Source organism: Myxine glutinosa, chromosome 1, assembly GCF_964187855.1.
Source record: "Myxine glutinosa chromosome 1, kmMyxGlut1.1, whole genome shotgun sequence".
NCBI classification, from domain to species: domain Eukaryota; kingdom Metazoa; phylum Chordata; class Myxini; order Myxiniformes; family Myxinidae; genus Myxine; species Myxine glutinosa.
The window spans coordinates 20341894-20368127 of NC_136261.1; the positions used below are offsets into that span (position 1 = coordinate 20341894).

Below are 26234 nucleotides of genomic sequence, written 5' to 3' on the forward strand. Positions count from 1 at the left end.
GAGATAGAAAGGGGAGGAGAGAATGGGATAGAAAGGGGAGGAGAGAAGGGGATAGAAAGGGGAGGAGAGAAAGAGATGGAAAGTGGAGGAGAGAAATAGATGGAAAGGGGAGGAGAGAATGGGATAGAAAGAGGTGAGGGGAGTGGGTTTAAGGAGTGAGGAGAGGATATTCAGGTTGGTATGTAAATGTACATGTGTACATGGAGGAGGGAGAGGAGAGAAGAATGAATGAATGAATGATCGTTTTACGGCCATTTTCCCCGCTGGAGCGGGGGTTAGCCTTGCGGGCCTCATGACAATCATGGTTCTGTGGTGCTGTGCACACACAACTCGTTTGCCAAAAAGGTAGGCCACAACGCGTGGTACAAACGAAAGCACTTTATTACAAGCTCGCACATCAGCACTGGGCGGGCTCGAAGGTCGAGCCCGCATATATGTCCCGAGGCCACGCCTTGCCCCCGGGCGTGGTCGATCGGCCGAAAGGCGGGGCATGTATCTCAGTTCCACGCCCGGACGCTCGCGCCACCCACTGGTGCGTGGAATTATTGATCATTGTGCCCGCCACACGTGCCCCCCCAGAATTCCCGCGCACCTGAAGGGTGGGTTTGCGGGGAAGCCGGATGACCCGGCCGAAACGCCCTCTGGCGATGCATGCAGGGCTGGGGGGTAGCGGGACGGTGGGGCTGGGGGGTGCCGGGGGCCTGACCGCTGGGGGGCGGCCTCGACGCGGAGGCAGAGCTGCTCGCAGGGGGTGGTCCAGATCGAGGTGGGCCGGCTTGAGGCGGTCCACGGAGATACGATCTGGAGCACCGCCGACGTCCACGGTGAAATGTTTGTCCCCGGTCTCCAGCACGTGGAAGGGCCCGTCATACGTGGGCCGCAGCGGTGCCCGGTGGGCGTTGTGCCAGACGAAAACGTACTCCGCCGTGCGAAGCTCCGGGGCGACGTGGGAGGACGGGCAACCGTGGTGTGCCGTCGGCACCGGGGCGAACCTCCTGGCGGTCTCCTGCAGGGTGGAGCGCTGTTGCGCCACGGACCAAGGAGCCGTGGAGTCGGGGATAAATTCGCCCGGCACCCGCAGCGGTTGTCCGAAGACCAGCTCCGCCGAGGACGCGCGCAGGTCGTCCTTGGGTGCCGTCCTGCGGCCCAGCAGGACCCAGGGGAGCCTGTCGGCCCAGCTGCCGTCGCGGAGACTGGCCCAGAGCGCGGCCTTCATTGAGCGATGAAAGCGCTCGCACAGGCCGTTGGCCTGGGGGTGGTAGGCCGTGGTGCGGTGCAGTTTGATGCTGAGCCCTTGCGCCACCGCTCCCCAGAGCTCCGAGGTGAACTGGGGGCCGCGGTCGGACGAGATGTCCGAGGGGGCACCGAACCGGGTAACCCACGTGGCGATGAAGGCTTGCGCGACGTCAGCCGCAGCCGTCGCCGCCAATGGCACGGCCTCCGGCCACCGGGTGGTGCAGTCCACCATGGTGAGGAGGTGGGTGAACCCCCGCGAGGGGGGCAGAGGTCCCACCAAGTCGACGTGGACGTGGTCGAACCGACGCTCTGGCACCGTAAACGGGGCCAACGGGGCCTGGGTGTGGCGGTGGACCTTTGCGCGCTGGCATGCGAGGCATGTCCTCGCCCAGTCGCGGACGTTCTTCCTGAGGCCATGCCAGACGAACTTCGCCGCGACGAGCTTCTGGGAGGCCTTCGTGCCCGGGTGGGACAGGCGGTGGATGGCGTCAAAAACCGGGCTGGCACGATGGGGCGAGGCCGGCCGAGGGAGACGTCGCACAAGAGGGCCGTGCCCGCGACGTCGAAAGGCACCTCAGTGACGCGGAGGCCCGTGACGGCGGTCCGCAAGGCCTGGACGTCAGGGTCGGCGGTCTGGTCCTCCGCCATCCGGGCATAGTCGATCCCAAGGTGGACCGCGTGTGTGACAGACCGGGAAAGGTAATCCGCCACCGGGTTGTCTTTACCCGCAACGTGACAGATGTCCGTCGTGTACTCGGACACGGCAGAGAGGTGACGTTGCTGCCGGGCCGACCATGGCTCGGCGACCTTGGCCATCGCGAACACAAGGGGCTTGTGATCGACGAAAGCCATGAACGGGCGGCCCTCGAGCAGATGGCGGAAGTGTCGGACCGCCAGGTGGAGCCCGAGCAGCTCGCTGTCGAAGGTGCTGTAGCGGCGTTCGTGCGGGCGAAGCTGCCAGCTAAAAAACGCCAGCGGCTGCCAAGCACCACTCACCCACTGCTCGTGCACCGCGCCCACCGCGTAGTCCGACGCATCGGTGGTGAGGGCGATCGGTGCATCGGGCGCCGTGTGCGCCAGCATGGTGGCGTTGGCCAGGGCCAGCTTTGCGCTCGCAAATGCCGCGGCCATCGGCTCTGTCCAGGCGATGTCACCTTTGCCCGGCTTGCCCCGGAGGGCCTCATGCAGGGGGCGGAGGAGCTGGGCGACGTGGGGCACGAAGCGGTGATAGAAATTCACCATGCCCAGGAATTCCTGGAGCCCCTTGATCGTGCGGGGGCGCGGGAAACTCTTGACCGCCTCCACCTTGGCCGGCAAAGGGATGGCCCTGTGCCTGGTGATGCGGTGCCCAAAGACGTCGATGGCGGTGACGCCGAAACGGCACTTCGTGGGGTTGATTTATCAGGCCGTGCTGGCCCAGGCGTTCGAAGAGCGTGCAGAGGTGGAGCAGGTGCTCCTCCCGGGACGCGCTCGCGACTAGGATGTCGTCCAGGTAGACGTAGATGAAAGGTAAGTCGCGCAAGACGCTGTCCATGAGCCGCTGGAACGCCTGGGCCGCATTTTTCAACCCAAAAGGCATCCGCAGGAACTCAAAGAGGCCGAAAGGGGTGGTGACGGCCGTCTTTGGTACATCGTCCGGTCGTACGGGGACCTGGTGGTAGCCCCGGATGAGGTCCACCTTGGAGAAAACGGTCGTGTTTGCCAACCGGGCGGAAAAGTCTTGAATATGCAGGACCGGGTAGCGGTCGGGGGTGGTGGCATCGTTGAGCCGGCGGTAGTCACCGCACGGCCGCCATCCGCCGCCAGGCTTGGGCACAATGTGCAGAGGAGAGGCCCATGCGCTGTTGGAGCGCCGTATGATGCCGAGCCGCTCCAGCGTGGCGAACTCCGCTTTCGCCACGCCGAGCTTCGTGGGGTCGAGGCGGCGCGCCCGGGCGTAGACCGGTGGGCCGAAGGTGGGGATATGGTGCTCCACCCCGTGTTTGACGGCCACCGCTGAAAAGGTGGGCCGCGTGAGTGCCAGGAAACTGGCGAGGAGGCGGGTAAACTCGTCTGCTGCCGGAAGCGTACAGACTAACCTCGCCGGGACGGAACCACTCAGCAAGCCGCTTGGCAAGCCACTCGGTGAGCCGCTCAGCGAGCTGCTCAGCGAACAAGCGAGCGAGCTGAAGGTTTCGGCCTGGACGAGACGTCGACACTTAACGTCCACCAACAGCCCATGCGCACAAAGGAAGTCCGCACCGAGCAGGGCCATTGGCACGCTGGCGGTGACGAATGACCATTGGAAGCGCTGCCCTCCGAACCGCAGTGAGAGGCAACGCTTCCCGAATGTGCGGATGGGTGTTCCGTTGGCGGCAAGCAAAGCGGGGCCCCGGCCCACGGCTTGCTTGTCGGACGCGGAGGCAGGGAGGACGCTTACCTGCGCTCCCGTGTCGCACAGAAAACGACGACCAGACGAGGTGTCTGTGATGAACAGGAGGCTGCCGGAATGGCCGACGCTCATGGCCGCAAGTGAGCGCCGGCCCGGTCGTTTCCCGACCCATCAAAAGAACACCGCGGCGGCACGTTCTAGCCTTGCGGCCGAACCTGGCATGATAGTAGCACCAGGTTTGCGGCGGTGGCGGCCGCGTCGGCCGTGCCGGCGGCGGTGGTGGTGGCGGCAGCGGTAGTGGGCGGGGCGTAGCAGCGGCCACGAGGGAAGCAGGGGGCACTGTAGCCTCCGCACCGGGATCCACTACGGCAGCACCGTACACCGACCGCGTGTCGCAGGCCACGAAAAACCTGTCGGCCTCTCCGGCCAGGGCGCGGGGTTCCGTTATTTTTGAACCGGCCAGCGCGAGGCGCACCTGTACAGGTAGCTGGCGGAGGAAAAGTGCTCGGAACAGGAAATCCGGGCGCTGGTCTCCAAGCAGGGACAGCATAAAATCCATCTGAACAGACGGTCGTGTGTTGCCGAGGGCGGGAAGGTCCAGGAGGCGGTCGGCGCGTTCGACCTCCGTGAACCCGAACGTGGCGAGGAGGAGACGTTTGAGCACCGCGTACTTGTGGTCGCCCGGCGGGCGCCGAGGGATGGACACGACGCGGGCGGCAGTGCCGGGCCTGAGGGCGGCGACCACGTGGTAGTACATGGTCTCGTCCGCCGTGATGCTTCGGAGTTGGAATTGAGCTTCGGCCTGCACAAACCAAACGTCGGCTTGCGCTTCCCAGAACTCCGGGAGTTTGATGGCGATGGTGTTGGTAGCCATGGCGCGTTCGGGTGTCAGCTACGGCTGAATCACGTCGGGGTCACCAGTGTGGTGCTGTGCACACACAACTCGTTTGCCAAAAAGGTAGGCCACAACGCGTGGTACAAACGAAAGCACTTTATTACAAGCTCGCACATCAGCACTGGGCGGGCTCGACCTTCGAGCCCGCATATATGTCCCGAGGCCACGCCTTGCCCCCGGGCGTGGTCGATCGGCCGAAAGGCGGGGCATGTATCTCAGTTCCACACCCGGACGCTCGCGCCACCCACTGGTGCGCGGAATTATTGATCATTGTTCCCGCCACAGTTCCCTGTTTGAGGCATTGTTTTTATGGCCAGATGCCCTTCCTGACGCCAACCCTTGGTCACGCTCTTACGATGCGCAGGGATACGGTGTACCTATTCTAAATCGGGGTACACACCATGATCATTCATCCCAGGAAGCTGGTACTCAATTTGCCGACCTCGGAAGGATGACAGGCTGAGTGAACCCGCCTGGCGTTAATTCAGCGATCGATCGGGATTCGAACCCAGGATCCTAGGATCCCAAGCCGGCACCCTAACCGCTAAGCCAACACCAGGGGAGAGAAGGAGGTGAGGAAAAGGTATGTATGGTAGGGTGTGTTTTGGTGGATACCGGTATGTACATACAAGGTTGTTGTTAGTATTCAACACGTGACTGCAGGTTTGTGTGAGTTATGTGCAGGATGCCGGCAATAACTCACCTACTCCTGATGAAAGACACCACAGCCTATTTCAGGTTTAACATCCATCCTATGGATAGTGCACACTTTGATACCTGCCCTGCGTACCAATCACCAGGATGGCAATTTATAGCTAGGCTGACATTGGAACCCTTACCCTGAAAAAAAAGAAAGAAAAAAAAAGATTAGAGGCAATGTAGGTACAAATGAAGTAAGGAGAGAAGGAGATGGTGGCGGGAGGAGTTCCGGTGATGTGTACATATTTTGTACAATGAGGAAGAGGGATGATTCAAGGGTTTTGTTTGTCCGAATACAATCTATTACTGATATTTCACTTAAATGTTGACTCTATAGTACGGTATTTAAGAAACTGTTATAATTTACTTCCAATTACGATGTAGTTTGTTATTAATTACTATGCAATTACTGTGCAATTACTATGTAATTACTATGCAATTAATAATTGTATAAAATATATGTAACCACTTAACAACTGTGGTGCCTTGGTTGGTCATTGTCATTGGTCTGTGAGAGGTGGCGTATAATTGTTCTTCTGTTTAATGTCATTTTGATCACACCAGAACCGCATGCCTTCAGAAGTCTAGTGCAGGAAATGAGCGAAGCTATAGTCACGTGCTTGTTGTGCGTCACCAAAGCTCCGCCCCTTTTGCACTGATGAAGGGAGTGCCATTTTGTTTGTTTGCCAAGCCAGTCATCTGTGCGGCGTATTTATGTCCTGGAGTATTAGGATCAATCATATTTAGAGTTAGGAGACAGAATCTTCCTAGAAATGGCATTCCTGACAACAGATGGAGAACTAGAGTGAGTGAAGCATCAGAGAAGCTCTGTAGGGTTAGATTGGCAAGTAAAAAGACAGTTTTGGTACCAGCTTGGTCGATGCAGGTAATAGAGGGATCTGCGTGACCATCTGGTGGAAACCAGTTCAGAGTGCTTGTGGAGGAAATTGGTGTTGCCATCCGTACCCACGTTAGAAACTGGTCTTCGATTGGGAAAATCATTAGTAACTGTAAGTTGTTGCGGTCAATTTCCGGTACAAGTTACAAATTTCAAGTACAAGACAGGGATGTTTACATAAAGGCCGGAACGCCTATAGAAATTATTTGACCTGCGAAGATGGAGACAGATGTTGACGTTGTGCTACTTGGATCAACTGAGGCCGTCATTGTGAACAGTTATGACGCAGACTCAAACGAAAGCGGTCAGCAGCTGTTTTTGAAAATGGATGTTGGTGCAGAGCTGTACGCTGATCAGCAGATTCTAACATCTTCTAACCAAACACAGTGACATATTCGCCAAAACAGAAAACGACATCAGTTTTTGTGATGCCATCGAACACAGAATCATTAGGGAAGATAACATTCCTGTAAGGATAACTCACAAATGCGTGCCACCACACCAATGGCAGGAGGTAAGTGACTATTTTATATCATCGCTGGATGCAGGTATAATCTGGGAGTCTTCTTGACTGGACACATCACCAGTGGTATTTGTACGCAAGGATGGGAAGCTCAGAATATGTTGCGACTATCGAACTTTGAAGGCCAAAACTCCAAAGGATGCTTATCCTCTACCAGGAATAGAGGAGACCTTTGCTGTCTTGAAAGGTGCAGCATAATTTTTGCAGTCTTGATTTGGCCCATGGTTTTAACCAAAGTCCGGCGAGATAAAAGGACATTGAAAAGACCACTTTTCGGGTTGGTGCAGGAGGCTTGTGCAAGTATATGCGTATGCCTCTTGAATTAACCGGAGCTTCAGGTACGTTCATGAGACTGATGGACAGGATCTTTGGAGATCAGAATTAGCCCAGTTTGACTTGAAAATTAGGCACTGGTCCAGAATATCTAACAGAAATACAGACTCTCTTCGTCGGAAGGTTGAGCACACACTGGCGACTCATAGACTCGAAGAGGCAACAACAGTCACCAGTGTCGAGCGGAAGGAATCGTCCTCTCCTCTACCAAGGGAGCTCTTAACCAAAATCCCTGAACTGGTGGAGGAAGTTTGGCTTGAGGACACGCTTGCAAGACTTCATGGAATATCTCCCGAGCCAGTGGTGTCAGCAAAGTTACCCATTGTTCCCACAACAGATTTTTTTTTTTTTTTTTTTTTTTTGGATACATGATCGAGGCCCGTGTAAGAGCTAACATTAATGACAAAAAAAAACAAAACAAAAAATAAACGGACACATAAGACGAAATAAAACGAGCGGGAGACAAGATAGGGAGAGAGGGGGAAGCACAAAAGTACAACATTTGAGAGCAGGGACATCGAGACATCTGTGGGAGGTAAATGGCTTGGGGGGTGCAGGCGTAGGAATGGAGGTGGGGAGGTAAAAAATGGGAGAGGTAAAAAAAAAACACATGGACTCTGCTAGGACTTACAGGAAAGAAGTCGGTATTTCAGAAAAGTGGATCTGGGGTGAATTAACAGGGGTAGAAAAGATCAAGGTTTTGGATGGGGGAAGATAAGAGATGGTGTTAAACAGCTGGTTTATAGACCTGGAGGGATGAGTGGGATTGAAGAGAGTGAGGGAGTTTGTTCCAGAGGTGGGAGAAAAGAGGAATGAAAGAGTGAAGGTGAGCAGAGAGTCTTGATTTTGGCAGTTTCACCAGAAGAGGGTTGCAGGCTGATCTTGTGCGACCTGTAGGAGTATTTGGGGGCACAGAGCACAGACAGGGCTGGGTGGGGGGGGGGGGGGGGTGGCTAGGCCAGAGAGGAGTCGGTAGAAGACAGAAAGACCACCAACCTGCCTGCGTTGAGTAAGTGAAAGGCCCTAGCAATCGGCTTCATCTCGGGAGATTCCAATGATTCTGAAAGCTTTGGTTTCAACAGCGTGAAGCCGAGCGAGGTGTGAGGCAGGAGCACCAGCCCAGAGGGGAGAGCAGTATTCCATTGAGCTGCGGATGAAAGCCTTGTATGTGGTGAGGAGCTCAGGTGTGCCAAGGAAGGACTTCGCACAACGGAGGATGCCCAGTCGGCGACTGGCTTTGGAGGCCAGCTTGGAAATGTGGTTTTCCCAAGAAAGATCATGGCAGATAGTGAGACCCAAAAGCTTGAGCGACAGAACTTCTTGGAGAGGATTGTTGAGAAAGTGGATGGGAGGGTTTTCCAGTCGGTCTTTTCGGAGAGACATTGTAAGAGTGTGAGATTTGTCAGGATTGAAAGACATGTTCCACTTGTAGGACCAGTCTGTGATTTTGTCCAGGTCTGCAGAGAGTGAGGAGTCTGCAGACTTCCGATCTGAGGGATGAGGAATGGAGCAGCAGAGAGTGGAGTCATCAGCAAAGCGATAGAGGGGATTTTCCAGAGAGTTGGAGAGATCATTGATACAACAACAACAACAACAACAGGCATTTTAGGGCCATTTTCCCTGCAAGAGAGGGGGCTAGCCTTGCGGTCCCCATGACAATCTTCTCCATTTTGCCCTATTTTCTGCATCTCTCCTTGTTAACCCCCTTGCCCACATTTCTTCTTCGACCATCTTTAGCCAAGTCTTTCTCGGTCTTCCCCGTCCTCTACTTCCTCTGACATTCATTTCCATCACTCTTCTCAACCAGTCACTTTCATCCTTCCTCAACACATGACCAAACCATCTCAAACTGTTTCTCTTCACAGCATTCATCACAGGCTCTATTCCCATCATCTTTCGCAATTCATTATTTGTCCTCCTCTCTCTTAACGATACTCCGCACATCCACCGAACCATTCGCATTTCCACCCTTTCCAGCCTTCGTTGCTGCTCTACGTTCATTACCCATGTCTCGCTCCCATAAATCATAACACTTCTCACACATGCAGCATACACCTTTCCCTTCAGCTTCAACGACACTCCCCTCCTCATCGGCACGCCACTCAGTTCCCGAAACTTCTTCCATGCACATCTCACTCCAGCAACCGTTGCCGAGTCTGATCCACCTTCTCCATTCAGCATGTCTCCTCGGTAACAAAATGTTTTCACACCTTCCAGCTTCACGCCGTCTCCAAGATCCAACTCAACATTTCCTCCATCTGCAGCTCCCTCTGTGCACACCTTACACTTGAATGTAGCTGCCACACTGGTTAATGACCCTCTCAAACCACTACATTTTTGATGAACCCACTCAGCGCACATTGTACATTGAATGGAATTCACTCCGACACCCTTCCTGCACACAGCACACTACCACTTCCCCAGTTCTATCCACCTCACCACATGCTTTACCACTTGCCATCATTTTCGTTTTTCCGAAATTCACCTTCAGACCTTTTGTCTCCATACATTCCTTCCACTTGTTCATCTTCTCCTTCAGTCCACCCATACTTTCTGCAATCAACACCAGATCATCTGCATACAACAACTCCCACGGTAAACCCTCCTTTACGTTCCGACCCAGCGCCTCCATCACAGCTACAAATAGTAGTGAACTTAGTACCGACCCCTGATGCACTCCCACCTTCACCTCAAATTCACACCTGTTCCAGTCCTTCGTCCTTACAGCTGTGCTCGCTCTTTTGTACATTGCCATCACTACTCTGATCATCTCTGATCAACCGGAGAGATCATTGATGAAGACCAGAAATAGCACAGGGCCCAGAACACTACCTTGGGGAACTCCAGCCAAAACAGGGAGGGGAGATGAGAGAAATCCATTCAGGGCCACACGTTGACTACGACCAGAAAGGAAGTCCGCAAGCCATGCGAGGAGATTTCCACGGATACCATAGGAGGAGAGTTTGGTGAGCAGAGCTGGGTGCCAGAGCGTATCGAAGGGACACGATATGGCAAGGGAGACAGCTCTAATTTCCTGTTTGGCATTGAGGACCTCCCTCCATTGTTGAGACTGCAGAAGCAACATATCCAGAGTAGAATGACCTGGTCTGAAGCCAAATTGATGATCGGAGATCAAGCCATTGGAGAAGAGGAAGGATTTGATATCCGAAGCAATGATGGATTCCATGACTTTGCTGATAATTGGGAGCAGGCTGATTGGTCTGTTGTTGAAAGGATCTGTTTTTGCACCTTTTTGTGTAAAGCGGTAATGTTTGCTGATTTCCAAGATGCTGGCAGATGACCTTGAGCAAAAGAGAGGGTGAAAAGAACAGAGAGAGGGTGAGATAGAGCGGAAGAGCAGGATTTTAGGACCTGTGGGCTGATGCCGTCTGGTCCAGTTGCGGAATCAGAGTCGAGGTTTGACAAAAACTTCTCCACCTTGTCAGGAGTGAAGGACACAGAGTCCAGGAGCAGTTGGGTTTGACTGGGTAAGGTGGGAACAGAGAGAGATGGGTTTGGGACACAAGATTTTGAGGCAAACACAGAGTTGAGGCATTCGGCTTTGTCACGTGCGGTGTCAATTGTGTAGCCATTTGAGGTAAGGGAGGGGGTGGAGGGGGAACAAACACCAGAAACGGATTTGACCAGATGCCACCAGGATTTGGAAGAACAAGACAGGTTTGAGAGTTCATTCTTGAGTGTGGAGAGATAGTGCTTCCTGGCACACCTGAGGGTAGACACACACTTGTTCCGAGCTTGGTGGAAGGAACTGAGATTGCCTTCAGTTGGATTTGCCTTCCAAGAGGCAAAGGCAAGTTGTGTCATGGCAACTGCCTCACCACAAGATTCAGTGTACCATGGACGGGAGGAAGGGTAAGACAACTGAAGACGAGATGGGATACATCTGTGCATGAGAGAGAGAGAGCAGTTTGCTTTGGAAGAATTCCCAGGAAGAATTGATGTCAGAGGCAGTGGAGATGGAAGACCATTCCAGATGATTGATGGCTGCTTGCAGACCGTGCCAGTCAGCTGAGTCAAATGCCAGACTCTTCGGCGCTGAGGAGGCTCTCTGAGAATGGCCAGAGAGATGTCTACTTTGACAAGCACATGATCAGAAGAACCGATTGGAGCAGAAGAAGAGCAGCAGACATTTGCAGGGAAGTTTGTCATAACCAAGTCTCGAAGAGAAGATACTCCATTGACTGAGATCCGGGTCGGGAAATTGACAGACTGTGTCAGTCCCAATGAGTCGCAGAAGTCCTTTGCTGAGTTTCCGTGGCTGGTGATAGAGGAACCCACACCCAGCCAGCAGGCATGGTGACAGTTATACTTGAAAAATCTTAGATTTTGCAAGTAACAAGAAGACGTCATGCAGACCACGATACTTGCAAAATCCACCCCCTGTTCCATCCCCCGATAAAAAGGTTACAGTTATTGATCCAGCAAATTGTCCATTTCATCAAGATCAAAATTGACGATCTTGATCAACGCTCGAATTATGTTATTCCCTAAAATAGAACATTGTAGCGGTTGCCGCTGAACATACACAATCGCCTTACACCTGCCGAGGACGCAACCACGGAGTGATCGCTGTGCCGGGCTCGCCCAGACCGCCCGGAGACGCTCAGTCTCGCCTTTCCCAGGCATGTCCAGGCACGTCCGGCCCATCCGGCGACACCCAGTCTCGCCGTTCCCGGGCATGTCCAGACTCACCCAGGTCTCCCGGACACGCCCAGTCGCACCTTTTAAGGGCAAACGCTCCGGCATGAGATATTCGAGTGCTTGTATATAATGCTGCCCGATAAACGGGCTTTTCAGAGTACCCGAGTTGATTTGATGCAATAAAGAAACTCGGACGAATTCCAGCTATTTGTCGCGTCCATTCTTTCGATTCGAGTTGGAGCACAGCTCCTTCATTGGTGACCTACCGACATGGACACGGCAGTTGCCCTCAAACTGCCTACCTTCTGGGAGGCTCACGCGGCGGTTTGGTTCGCCCAGGCGGACTCCCAGTTCGCTCTGCGAGGCATCACCGCCGACGACACCCGCTTCCATCACGTGGTAGCAGCACTCGGCTCAGACACCGCGGCCCGCACCCTCAGCCTCCTCCAGCACCCGCCAGCCGCTGACAAGTACGGCGCGATCAAGAAGCTCCTCCTCGACGCTTTCGCCCTCTCATCGGCGGAACGTGCACGGCGCCTGCTCGACCTGCCCGAGCTCGGCGACACGCGCCCCTCCGAGCGAATGGATTACATGCTCTCGTTGCTCGGGGAGCATGCCCCGGATTTTCTTTTTCAAGAGCTGTTCCTCCGTCAGCTGCCTAGCCAGGTACGCCTCGCCCTGGCAAGCACGCAGATCACGGATCCCCGCGCCCACGCCAGGGAAGCCGACAAAATCTCCTCGGCAGGCCAACGCATCGGGGCAGCGACCCGGAGCCCGCCGCCGTCCGAAGCAACGTCCATGGCGCCCGAGCACCCGGCACGGTCGGCGGCCGAACTGCCGGCGCAATTGGCGGCCGCTACGCCACGCCGACCGCCTCCAACACGACGACCGGGGCCTACACCTGACCAGGCGTGGTGTTACTACCATGCCAGTTTCGGACAAAAGGCCCGGACATGCCAACCCCCGTGCACTTTCGGCAAGTCGGGAAACGGCCGGGCTGGCGTTCATTACGAGCCATGAGCGCCGGCCACATGGGCAACTTACTTTTTATCAGGGACAAAGCGTCCGGACGGCGCTTCCTGTGTGACACCGGCGCCCAACTGAGCGTCATACCCGCCTCCGATCAGGACAGGCAGTCCGCGGTTTGCGGCCCCTCCTTGGTGGCGGCCAACGGATCGGCCATCCGCACCTTCGGCCCGCGCAACGTCACCCTCTGCTTTGGCAGCCAGCGCTTTCATTGGACTTTTGTGACCGCAAGCGTGCCCATGGCTCTGCTGGGCGCCGACTTCCTCTGCGCACACGGGCTGCTGGTTGACGTCAAACGGCGTCGCCTCATCAACGCCGAGACCTTCAGCTCCCTGGCATGCACGTTGAGCAGCTCCGCGCCGACCGAGCTAGCATGCGCCCTCCCGGCGGCGAACGAGTTTGCTCGCCTGCTCGCGGAGTTCCCGGCCCTCACGCGGCCGACGTTTTCGGCCGTCGCGGTACGACATGGTATCGAGCACCACATACCCACTACGGGCCCGCCGGTCTACGCCAGAGCCCGCCGCCTCGACCCAGCCAAGCTCGCCGTGGCCAAAGCCGAGTTTGATGCTTTGGAACACCTCGGCATCGTGCGGCGCTCCGATAGCGCGTGGGCTTCGCCACTACACATCGTACCGAAGCCGGGGGGCGGCTGGCGCCCATGTGGCGACTACCGCCGCCTTAACGACGTTACCACCCCCGACAGGTATCCGATCCCGTACATTCAAGACTTCTCCGCCCGTTTGGCAGGACGGGTCATTTTTTGAAGATCGATTTGATACGGGGATACCACCAGGTACCTGTCAGGCCGGCCGACGTCCCAAAAACGGCCGTCATCACGCCGTTCAGCTTATTCGAATTCCTTCGAATGCCATTTGGCCTCAAGAACGCGGCTCAGGCGTTCCAGCGCTTGATGGACGGCGTGCTGCGCGACCTGCCATTACTCTTCGTCTACCTGGATGACATCCTCGTCGCCAGCGCGTCCTGGGCCGAGCACCTCCTCCACCTCCGAACACTGTTCGGGCGCCTCAGCGAGCACGGCCTAATTGTCAACCCGGCCAAATGCCACTTCGGCACGACAGCCGTTGATTTTTTGGGCCACCACATCACCAGGAACGGGGCCGTGCCGCTGCCTACAAAGGTCGAGGCCATCACCGCGTTTCTGCGTCCCCGCTCCATCAAGGCCCTGCAGGAGTTCCACGGAATGGTGAATTTCTATCACCGCTTCGTGCCCCGTGCTGCTCAGCTCATGCGGCCCCTCTACGAAGCCCTCCAGGGCAAGCCGGCCAAACACGACGTCGTCTGGTCCGCAGCCATGGACGCGGCATTTACAAGCTCAAAGCGGGCCCTCGCCGACGCAACACTGCTCGCTCACCCGGTGCTCAACGCTCCCATCGCCCTCACCACGGATGCCTCCGACTACGCGGTGGGCGCCGTACATGAGCAATGGGTGAATGGGGTTTGGCAGCCACTCGCTTTTTTCAGCTGGCAACTCCGGCCGAACGAGCTCAAATATAGCACGTTTGACCGCGAGCTCCTCGGTCTACACCTGGCCGTTCGCCATTTCCGCCACCTCCTGGAGGGCCGACCCTTCACGGCTTTCGTCGAACACAAGCCGTTGGTTTACGCAATGGCCAAAGTCACAGAGCCGTGGTCGGCCCGCCAGCAGCGCCACCTCTCCGCCGTGTCGGAGTTTACCACGGACATCCGGCACGTCGCCGGCAAAGACAACGCCGTGGCCGACTGTCTTTCTCAGGCCAGCGCGAACGCGGTCCACCTCGGCGTGGACTTCGCGCTTATGGCGGCTGACCAGACCACCGACACCACGGTGCAAGCCCTCCGGGCGGCGGACACGGGCCTCCGCCTGGCCGACGTCCCCTTCGCGGACACTGTCCTGCTCTGCGACGTCTCCCAAGGCCAGCCTCGCCCCATCCTGCCCGTTACCTGGCAACGCCGCATCTTCGCCTCCCTCCACGGCCTTTCCGACCCAGGCCGGAAAGCTTCCCAGAAGCTGGTGTCGGCGCGATTCGTCTGGCACGGCCTTCGACGGGATGTCCGTGATTGGACCAGCACCTGCACGGCCTGCCAACAGGCCAAGGTCCACCGACACACCCAGGCCCCGCTGGCACCTTTCTCCGTGCCCGAACGGCGTTTCGACCACGTCAACGTGGACCTGGTGGGCCCCCTCCCCCCATCACGGGGTTTCACACACCTGCTCACCATGGTGGACAGGACCACCAGGTGGCCGGAGGCCGTTCCCCTCGTCTCCGACACCACCGCCGATGTGGCGCAGGCTTTCATCGCCACCTGGGTCGCCCGCTTCGGCGCACCGGCGGACATCTCGTCGGACCGCGGGCCGCAGTTCACCTCCGAGCTGTGGGGCGCGGTCGCCCGCAACCTGGGGGTCTGGCTCCACCGTACCACGGCCAACCACCCCCAAGCCAACGGGTTGTGCAAGCGGTTCCACCGTTCCATGAAGGCCGCGCTCATGGCCGGCCTTCAGGACGGCGGCTGGACCGACCGGCTACCGTGGGTCCTTTTGGGCCTCCGCACAGCCCCCAAGGAGGACCTCCGGGCGTCCACCGCCAAGCTGGTCTACGGCCAGCCGCTACGCGTCCCGGGCGAATTCGTGCCCGACGCTACCAGTCCCTGGTCCGCAGCTTGCCAGCGCTCGGACCTCCAGGAGACCGCCCGACAGTTTGCCCCCGTGCCAACGTCCCACCACGGTGACCCCCAGGCCTACGTCCCCCCAGCGCTTCGCACAGCGGAGTACGTTTTTGTGCGTCATGACGCACACCTGGGGCCACTTAGGCCGCCGTACGACGGACTCTTCCGGGTCCTGAGACGGGACGACAAGTCCTTCGTCATCGACGTCGGCGGCAGGTCGGACCAGATTTCGGTGGACCGCCTCAAGCCGGCGAACGTGGGACATCGACCAACCACCTCGGTTGGCCCTTCCTCCATGGCGAGGCCGCCCCCCGTCCACGGTGCCTCCCGCTCGACCACCCACCCCCACACCGGACCCCCCCCCCCCACGACCCTCCAGGGGTCGCTTCGGCCGGGTCATCAGGACCCCCCTTAAATTGACCCTGCCGGTGCAAGTCGATTCTGGGGGGGCGTGTGTAGCGGTTGCCGCTGAACATACACAATCGCCTTACACCTGCCGAGGACGCAACCACGGAGCGATCGCTGTGCCGGGCTCGCCCAGACCGCCCGGAGACGCTCAGTCTCGCCTTTCCCGGGCATGCCCGGACTCGCCTTTCCCGGGCTCGCCCGGCCCGTCCGGCGATACCACTGAACTATAACACTACGTGGAACGGACAGTCTGCGAACACACACACAAAAGGCCCATAGGCAGTGAGTTTTACATGAAGCCACGGGATCGCAATGCATTATGGGATTTAGTCACGCAAAAAGCGTATTGCTTTTGTATCGCTGTGATTGAACGACGTACACATCTTGCAAGATTTATATAGAGATTTCTTTCATAATTGCACATTTGTTCTTAGTTGTTTCACTTCGGTGACATGATACTAGAGTAAAACAGAATGCCATCCTGTTCTGCAATCAACTGCACGAATCGAGATGTTCGTGAAAATCGCGAGAAAGGGTTGACATTTCACAGGTAAGGAAACGCCAATTTTTTTCCATTTTTTTCCCTTGTCACCCTTTTGTCACTTACATGTAATCACTTTTTTTTTCAGGTTTCCACGATGCAACCCAGATCGGTTGAGGCAATGGCTGATAAACATGCGGAGGGACAGATGGATGCCAACAGCCAGGTCTGTGCTATGCTCCAAGCACTTCACAGCACAAAGCTTCCACACGTTTGGACTGCGTGTAAAGCTCCGTGATTCTGCTGTGCCAACAATATTTGACCTCCCTCGTCATCTCCAAAAGGTATGTTGTATTCACATCTGTACATTTAAATCCAAGTTGCTCTGAGTGTACACTGTTCTATTATTAATAATTATATCAAACTTAGACTAAGAAATACAGGTAGAGTACATTGTGACATGTACAGTATATATGTCACATGTGATTCCATCTTTGATATTGTGTGTCTTGATCAGGTTTTGAGGTACTAAGACAATCCTTCACATCAGAAATAATTGATGCAATTGGTGAGGTGTAAAACAAAATTAAATTTCATAATGAATTTTAGTAACACTTTGGAATAAAGCCATTGTTTAAGGGATGACAATTTTCACCAAAAGAGGCACCTGTCATTAGACGGCTGCAATAAAATAGTTTTAAAGAATTTATCTTTATATCTGATGACATTGTCTATTTGATTGTCTTAGTCTCTTAGACAACTAATGTATTGAAAGAGATCACATTTTGGGAACATTTATGTTACCTGCTAATGCACACTGGCAGAAATTCTGATTTTGTTTGTGTGCACACAAATGGGCAACCAATGTAAGACCTTCTGGTACTTTGTGATTAAAATACTAATTTATGAAATTTACTAGTTCCTATAGTGATTACAGCAATTTTAATTATTAGCTTCTGCAATGTACATCACTGTTTGCATGGAATTACCCTTTGAAATTTTGTTTTTTGTTTTTTGTTTCAGAAAGTGAACAACCGGAAATGCCCAGCAGTCCGCATTTCTACACCACCTTTAAGGGAACCAGATCTTCATTCTTGCCCATTGCCACAGCAAAATGCCCCTGTTGACCCGCTGGCTGAGCACAATTATGCTACAATGGACTCTCCGAGGAAATTGAAGCACAAGTTAGATAAGTCCATAGAGAGACTGGAAATATGTCAAAAGAAAATGAAAGTAGTGCATCAACGAACACGCCGTTTTAAGCGGAAGGTAGAGACCCTGAGAGGTGTCATCAATGAGCTACGGAATGAAAACCTGATTTCCACCAATTGCGCGGACTTGCTTGATGGCACCATTGATGGCATACCTAAAGATTTGATGACAAGAATCGTTGAATGCAAAAAGGGAAAGGGATCATCTGCTTATCCTGAGGAGCTGAAGTCCTTTGCACTCACACTACAATTCTACTCGGCAAAGGCTTATGAATATGTCAGAAAAACTTTTGACTTGAGCATACCCCACCCACGCCAACTTCGGAGATGGTACAGTAGGATTGATGGTGATCCAGGTTTCACGAAACAGGCATTCTCCTCACTAGCAGGAAAAGTGACCAGAAACAGAGAAACTGGAAAGGAGACTATCATCGCCTTGATGTTGGACGAGATGTCTATTCACAAGCATGTGGAATTTGCTGAAGGCAAATATCATGGCTATGTAGATGTTGGAAATGGTGCAACAGATGATGCCACCCCATTAGCTAAAGATGCCCTTGTTCTCATGGCAGTCTCAGTGAATGAATCTTGGAAAATACCATTAGCATATTTCCTCATAGATGGAATGACGGGAGCAGAAAGGGCAAATTTGGTTCTGGAATGTCTGTTGCGACTGAATAACATTGGTGTACGTGCTGTGTCATTAACGTGCGATGGGCCATCCTGCCATATTGCAATGATGAAGGTACTAGGAGCAAACGTGAACATCAATGGAATGGATCCTTCATTTCCACACCCAGCTGACCCTTCCGTGCGCGTATATGTGATACTTGACGTCTGCCATATGCTGAAACTACTTCGCAATTCATTTGCAGATGGTGGGATTTTTAGAACGCAGGATGGTCAAAGTGTGAAATGGACATACATTGAAGAGCTTCACAAACTTCAAGGATCTGAAGGACTCCGACTTGGGAACAAGGTAAAAAATGCCCACATTCAGTGGAGAACGCAGAAAATGAAAGTGAACCTGGCAGCACAAATATTCAGTGCCAGTGTTGCTGATGCTCTGCAATATTGCGAAGAAAAACTTCAACTTCCACAATTCCAGGGCTGCAGTGCAACTATAGAGTTTCTTCGGCATGTTGATTCAGCCTTCGATGCTTTAAACAGCAGAAATCCGTTTGGAAGGGGGCTGAAAGCACCATTGAAAGGGGACAACCATGCATCCATTCAACAACGATTGCATGATGCTGAAGTCTTCCTTCTCGGTCTCAAAGATGGATCTGGTAGGAAAATGTGTGAAGGACCAAGAAAGACTGGTTTTGTTGGCTTCGTTGTTAGCATCAGAAGCATTTTAAACATGTATCAAGAACTTGTCGCACCAACCGATGCCCCACTCAAATACCTACTAACGTATAAATTCTCTCAGGATCACATTGAATTGTTCTTTTCCGCCCTCAGAGCACGTGGAGGATTCAACAACAACCCCACTGCAAGACAGTTCAAAGCTGCATACAAACGCCTGTTGATGAGACATCACATAAAAAATGGCACTGGGAACTGTATTCTTCGTGATGACACAGCCATTCTTCACACTGAGAGCGTCAATGATGTCACAACTATGAACATTACTCGAAAGTATGATCTCATTCCCAGACAACCCAGCAAGACAGATCATGACTACAGTGACATGCCACATATTGAGCCCTTATCAGAATATAAGGATGCGGCTGTCAACTACATCAGTGGATACATTGTGAAATCTCTTAGGCTGCATATGGACTGTATGGAATGTGCCAATGCAATGTCATCTTCTGATGGCAATGCTCATGACTTTGTCACCATGAAAGATCGCGGGAGGCTGCAGAGGCCATCAGCTAGCGTAGTATCTGTATGTAGAGAAACAGAGAAATGTTTCCAGCGACTTCTAAGAATAACTCAAGGAAAGCTTCCTCAAGGCCGTGGAGTGACATCTGCTATCTCTTCCTCAGTTCTGGAGAACACAAGCCACATGAACTTATTTCCTCAGTTGCACCGTCACCAGTTTGATACTACAATTGACAACAACCACATTCACAGCCTGATCAAGAAAATTGCATCACGGTATGGACAGATCAAGCTCTACCACTTAGGAAGGGTAAAAACAGATGCTGCTACCGGGCCCAAAGTAAGGAAGCTCCTAGCCAAAACAATTTTGTTTCGTCATCAGTAGACATGGACTTTATATTATGTAGAAAATGATAATAAATTGGATTTTTTTTTTTATTAGCATACAACATCCAGATATTTCAAAGACATGTATGATCTTAATGATAGTGAAAATTATTGTCACTGGTAATTTTTTTAATAGTATGAAGCTTTGACACCTGACTGTGTACAGTAATTTGCCTTGTTATTTGTATAACTACAGTTGAAAGTTCTTGCCTCACTCTCATCAGCTCATTTCTGAAATGCAACATATTTGTTACTGTATACACTGTACAGAAAATGTTCATGTACCTATCATGGACATTTATGCATGTTTACTCACTATTATATCTATGTATGTGTACATGTATGAAGTATATGATGCAATTTAAGCGCTTTGTTGTGCTACACTTCCTTTAATTTTTTTTGACATGTTTATTGTAATTTGCTTTGTGTGTGAATTATGGACAGTATGCCACAAAATTACCTAAACTCGACCTTGATAGCCATGTTTTGCCTTGTATTTTGTGCAAGTACAGTGTACATTACAGTATTAGTCATGTGTGTAACATTGATAATCATGGATTCAATATTTTTAGTACGTTCTTGCGATGAAAATAATGGCAAAATTTATCTTGGAAAACTTACACCTACCCACAAAGGCTATGGGGGCATTCATTTTTCTGGGTGCATACGATAGGGGGCGCCATACATGTCGGTGGCTTCAGCGGATCACGGGCACCGTCCGTTCCACGTAGTGTTATAGTTCAGTGGGCGATACCCAGTCTCGCCGTTCCCGGGCATGTCCAGACTCGCCCAGGTCTCCCGGACACGCCCAGTCGCGCCTTTTAAGGGCAAACGCTCCGGCATGAGATATTCGAGTGCTTGTATATAATGCTGCCCGATAAACGGGCTTTTCAGAGTACCCGAGTTGATTTGATGCAATAAAGAAACTCGGACGAATTCCAGCTTTTTGTCGCGTCCATTCTTTCGATTCGAGTTGGGGCACAGCTCCTTCAACATAAACCATTATTTGTTGGCTCTATATGAGTTCAAAGAAAATATCGGGTGTGTTGAGGACTTAACCTTTGTTAATGGTTTCGATGGGAAAGGGAGAAATAGACGGATGTTTTGGGGTTATTTGGTGGGTTGTCCATAAGTTCCAATGCACTTTCCCCATTCACTTACATGTAAAATTAGGTATGTTTTGGAACCCCCATTCTCCCCCTACTAACGTTAAAGAACCCACGGTGTCCTTCGTGAAGAGTAGGTGAGCCATCGCCAGCACCCTGAACAAACTCCAAATTCCTGCCCCAACTACCGCCGCAAAGGCAATGGCAACCCACCCGGTAATACCAGTATAGATAGCCCTTGGCCATGAGGAAGCTGCTTTGGAGCGACAGACGATCTCTGTAGCAGAGATTGGAATATCAGAAACAGAATCGAAACCGCCCAGGATCTGATGTCGGGGCTACCTGTTTATATTACGAAGGTAAATACTGCAGGTTGGAATTGTTGTCAATGTTGACACTTCCCCTCCACCTTCCCTCCCTCTCCCCTGCAGTGTACTCCCGAACTTTTATCTTCTCTCCACACTCAAGTAAAACCGAGCACACTCGATCATGACACACACACACACACACACACACACACACACACACACACACACACACACACACACACACACACACACACACACACACACACGATCATGACACATCCTCCCAATGAGTGACGTGGCCTTTAATTTAATTTTGTCATTTATTTGTATATTTACGTCACGTGCCGACACCTATTGTTTCTTGTGGCCGATTAGATGTTTAACGAGATGGACTGAACGCAGAATTTCAATGATTTATTAGTAAAACATTTCGAGGTGTATATTACCCTAATATACGCTCGTGTGGTTTACTGACGTGACGTGTTCTTTCCAAATATGGAAGAAGTGCGGAGGTAAAGTGAATTAAACTTGTATCGGGAATTATTATCCGTGGCACTTGTTGGTATACAGTAAATATATGTACATATATGTATATTTTGATATTCGCGGATTAAGAACGATGTTATTCGAAGTGCGGCGATACCTGGATACCTGGGAACCAATTCGAATTGCAGGCACACCCACGGGGCTGGACGGGCTGTCAGGTAAGCTTTCCTCGCATGTTTCCCTTCAAAACACCTTTATTCGGATCCTCCAACATGCTTTGAGACCCCGGGTTGAGTAAGTGTTCGACTTTATCTTTAACGACCTTTAAAATGTCTATTATTGTTATTAGAGGGAAGAGTTTACTGGGTTTGAAAACTTTACCTTTATGATCCGATCCAATGCTGCGTTCTTTGGGTCGATTCATCATCATGTTTGGGGTTTTATTTTAAACTCTCATTGTGTGGAAAAGAAAGTTTATAACTCTTTGAAATATTTCACTTTTTCTTTTAAACGAAACTGTTTTCTTCATTCGGGAGATCAAAAGTGGTTTGTCGTGTTTGTGTGCGAGTGTCAAAAAGGAAGCGATGAACAATTCCTGGTTGTAAACAGAGTTAATTTTAACAATAAGTCATTTGGCATCATCCAATGATGACTCTTGGACACTTCAAAACAATGATATCCTGGAGGATATGACTGGCCCAGGTAGAGGAGGTTCTCTGGTGTATGTATCGGTTGGCAGAGCCTTGCAGGTATGTGTATGTATCGGCTGGCAGAGCCTTGCAGGTATGTGTATGTATCGGCTGGCAGGGCCCTGCAGGTGTGTGTATTGTTACGCTTGTGGGGGTAGAGGATACAATCGTACAGATAGGATTGTATAGGTGTAGCATGGACCGTGGACGCATAGGAGACATCTCGATGTATTAAGTAGGTAAACTGGAGCTTAAGGTTGTTTATGTCTTCACACGGGCAGGGGTGTGGGGGGGGGGGGGGGGGGGGTGGAGCGGTGTTATCAAGATAGGTGTTAAGTTAGTTTTTCCCCAGTTTGTGATTGCCTCCTGTGGCTTTTCCCTACGTTTTTTTTAACGACAACAACAACAATAACAACAACCTTCCATTAACCAACAATAACCAACATAACTGCCGACAGAAGCCAAACGTTTTCAATCAGCAAGTAAACCCCGCCCACCAACCGAGTAAGGGAATAGGCCATGCCCCGAAGTTCATCATTGGTCAAGCGAGGACGTGGGGTGTTTCGAGAGAGCTCAGCCGTTGGTTGGCGTGACGTCAGACTGCGAGAAGGTTCGAGCTTGGAGCGAAAAGAAGAAGAATCGCCGACTCGCACTCGCTCTCGGTGTGGCTTTTGTCCCTGGCGGTCGCTTTTTGGTCTCGTGTGCGCCTGTGAGGAGACTTTCCGGAGCTTTTGTGGAACTTTTGCGATTGTGAAGAGGAGCAATAAGGCGGTGGTTCGCGTGGCTCTTGGCGCTGCAGACGGAGAGAGACGGCAAAAAAAAAAGAAAAAAAGAAGGCCGTATTCACAGCTCGCTCAACGGTTCTGTGCACGTCGCCATTGTCGGCTCGGCGCCATATTGGGTGCTCAGGCGCGGGAAGAATTGGACTTCGCCAACCTGTACTGCCGACTTCATTCAACGATCTTGTTGAGCAAGCTGAGTGCCGGCCGACTAAAACTAAAAGAAACCATTTATTTTATTTTATCATTCCCCTGTTGTGTAATTGTGTCTGCGGCGTGTCAAATTAGGATTTAGTTTTACCTCACCTTTCATTTTCACCACTTTTTTATTGCATTTATTTTCATTAAACTCTTGTGTTGCATTTTATTGTGTCGCATTTCTCTGTTCGTGGGTCCGATAATAAACCTGTGTGGCTTCCCTCTGAGGTAAGCGCTTTGGTTCCTTCGCCCGCGCACGACGGACCAACCGCCATAATTTCAGCTATGCTCCTCGGAATTAAAGACCATTATGGCTTTTCGTCATCCAGGAGTGTTAACCGCAGGGTTGACTTGACAGTATGTGTCAGCTGGCAGGGCCCTGCAGGTGTGTGTATGTTTCGGCTGGCAAGGCCCTGCAGGTGTGTATATCGGCTGACAGGGCCGTGTGTGTGTGTGTGTGTGTGTGTGTGTGTGTTGTGTTGTGTTGTGTTGTGTTGTGTTGTGTTGTGTTGTGTTGTGTTGTGTTGTGTTGTGTTGTGTTGTGTTGTGTTGTGTTGTGTTGTGTTTTTTTTTGTTTGTTTGTTTTTTCATTTTTATTTATTTATTTTTGGTATACAAGATCGAGGATCGTGTAAGAGCTAACATTAACCAAAAAAGAACATAAACGGACACATCAAACGTATAATAAAGGCAGCGGGAGACAAGATGGGGAGAGAGAGGGAAGCATACAAGCACAACAACAGTAGAGAACAGGAACATCGGGAGATCTGTGGAAGGGAGAGGGCTGGGGGTGTGAGGGGGCTAGGTGTGTGAGGGGGATGGGGGTGGGGTACACAGTATAAAACAAATTGGCACTACTAGGAAATTCAGGAATGAAGTCAGAGATAGGAAGAGGTGGATCTGGGGTGTATTAACGGGGGTAGAGAAGATCAAGGTTTTGGATGGGGGAAGATAAGAGATGGTGGTGAACAGCTGTTTTAAAGACCTGGAGGGGGGAGTGGGATTGGAGAGAGTGAGGGAGTTTGTTCCAGAGGCGGGAGTAGAGAGGAATGAAGGAGTGAAGGTGAGCAGAGAGTCTTGATTTTGGCAGTTTCACCAGAAGAGGGTTGACAGCAGATCTTCTGTGTCGTGAAGGAATATTTGTGGGACAGAGCACAGACAGAGCTGGGAGAGCAAGGCCGGAGAGGAGTCGGTAGAAGACAGAAAGACCACCAACCTACCTGCGGTGAGTGAGTGAAAGGCCCTCGGAGTTAGCTTCATCGCGGGAGATTCCAATGATTCTGAATGCTTTGGTTTCAACAACGTGAAGACGAGTTAGGTGTGAGGCAGGAGCACCAGCCCAGAGGGGAGAGCAGTATTCCATTGAGCTGCGGATGAAAGCCTTGTATGTGGTGAGGAGCTCAGGTGTGCCAAGGAAGGACTTCGCACGACGGAGGATGCCGAGTCGCCGACTGGCTTTGGAGGCCAGCTTGGAAATGTGGTTTTCCCAAGAAAGATCATGGCAGATAGTGAGACCCAAAAGCTTGAGTGACAGAACTTCTTGGAGAGGATTGTTGTGTGTGTGTGTGTGTGTGTGTGTGTGTGTGTGTGTGTGTGTGTGTGTGTGTGTGTGTGTGTGTGTGTGTGTGTGTGTGTGTGTGTGTGTGTGTGTGTGTGTGTGTGTGTGTGCGTGCGCATCGTCTGGCAGGGCCCTGCATATTTACATGTCGAAGACTCACCAGGTGTAGAACATTTTGAAAGCCTACTCTTCATCTGCGTAACCCTGTGAATATTAAGTTCAAATTTAACATGAGGAAGTGATCTTTGGTTACGTTGTGGTCGTTTTACGTGTGCACTTCCCTTTATCGAAGTTAATGTGAGCATACGAGTGAGTGAGTATGAGTTAATGTGAGCAGTTTAACATGAGGAAGTGATCTTTGGTTACGTTGTGGTCGTATTACGTGTGCACTTCCCTTTATCGAAGTTAATGTGAGCATACGTCACAAACATCCATATCAATGTGGAGCAGAATCTGCATGAAAGCAGAATTGTAAGGTGGGGATTGGAGGACAACGGTATGTGAGATAAAAGGTCCCTGTGGCTTTTTCAATTTACCTGAACTGAAAGAAGAAATCCCCTGTGTTTGATTCTCATTAACATTTAACTTGAGTTCATTAAGGTGCTTGCAGGATGACAGGTGAGTCAACCCCACCTGGTAGTAATTCAACAGCCGACCGGGATTTGAACTCTGGGGCCTAGTATCCCAGGCCAGCCACCCCTAAACGTTAAGCCAACACCAAGTTTAGTGAATTATTTTAAATGGAAGGTACCACCAAGTACCTTCGTATTTCGGTTGGCAAGGCTCTGATCTGATTTTAGACCTCTGGGTGGTCTTCATCCAGACTGCGGATGCACCATATCACATTCCCATTGACTTGAGTATCATTCCAAGGAGGAGGGGACAACATGGGACTGCAGAAACAGATGTTGAGAACTACCGTTGTTGACATATAATTTCCAGTGCCCTCAAATTATTCACAGCCCTTGACTTTATTCACATTTTGTTGTTACTGTCTGAATTTAAAATGGATTAAAGTGAGATTATTTTTTTTGTCACTGATCTACACATAATACCTCATAATGTCAAAGTGGAATTATTTTTAGGAAACTTTTACAAAATAATTAAAAATGAAAAGCTGAAATGGCTTGTGTCAATAAGTATTCAACCCCTTTGCTATGACAATCCAAATTGAGCTCGAGCGCATCCAATTTCCTTTGATCATCCTGGACATTTCTCTACAACTTGGTTGGAGTCCACCTGTGGCCAATTCAATTGATTGGACATCTATCTATAATTCCAGTAATCTCTGTGTGAATGTCTGTGTGTCTGTGTGTTTGTCTGTGACCGCTGTTTCTCGACAACTACCGGTCCGATATACTTGAAACTTGCCAGGTATATTGCTGGGGACCCGAGGATGTGCCTTTTCAAGGTTTCATATTAATCGGACAAGTAGTTACCGAGCTATGTCCAAAAAACGATTCAACCAATCAGAGCAGCGAGCTATCAC

At 51.7% G+C, this 26234-nt stretch overlaps 1 protein-coding gene across 5 annotated transcripts in view; it reads left to right on the forward strand.

The window, feature by feature from the left end:
• The first annotated feature begins 20987 nt into the window (after positions 1-20987).
• Positions 20988-26234, forward strand: part of LOC137421763 (lysophosphatidic acid receptor 1-A) — a 54307-nt gene continuing 49060 nt past the window's right edge. For 2 of the 5 annotated variants that reach the window (XR_010983401.2, XM_068108137.2), the window contains exon 1: positions 21759-21815. The gene's annotated coding sequence lies outside the window, so the exon portion shown is untranslated. The other 3 variants (XM_068108165.2, XM_068108146.2, XM_068108155.2) reach the window with 3 other exon arrangements.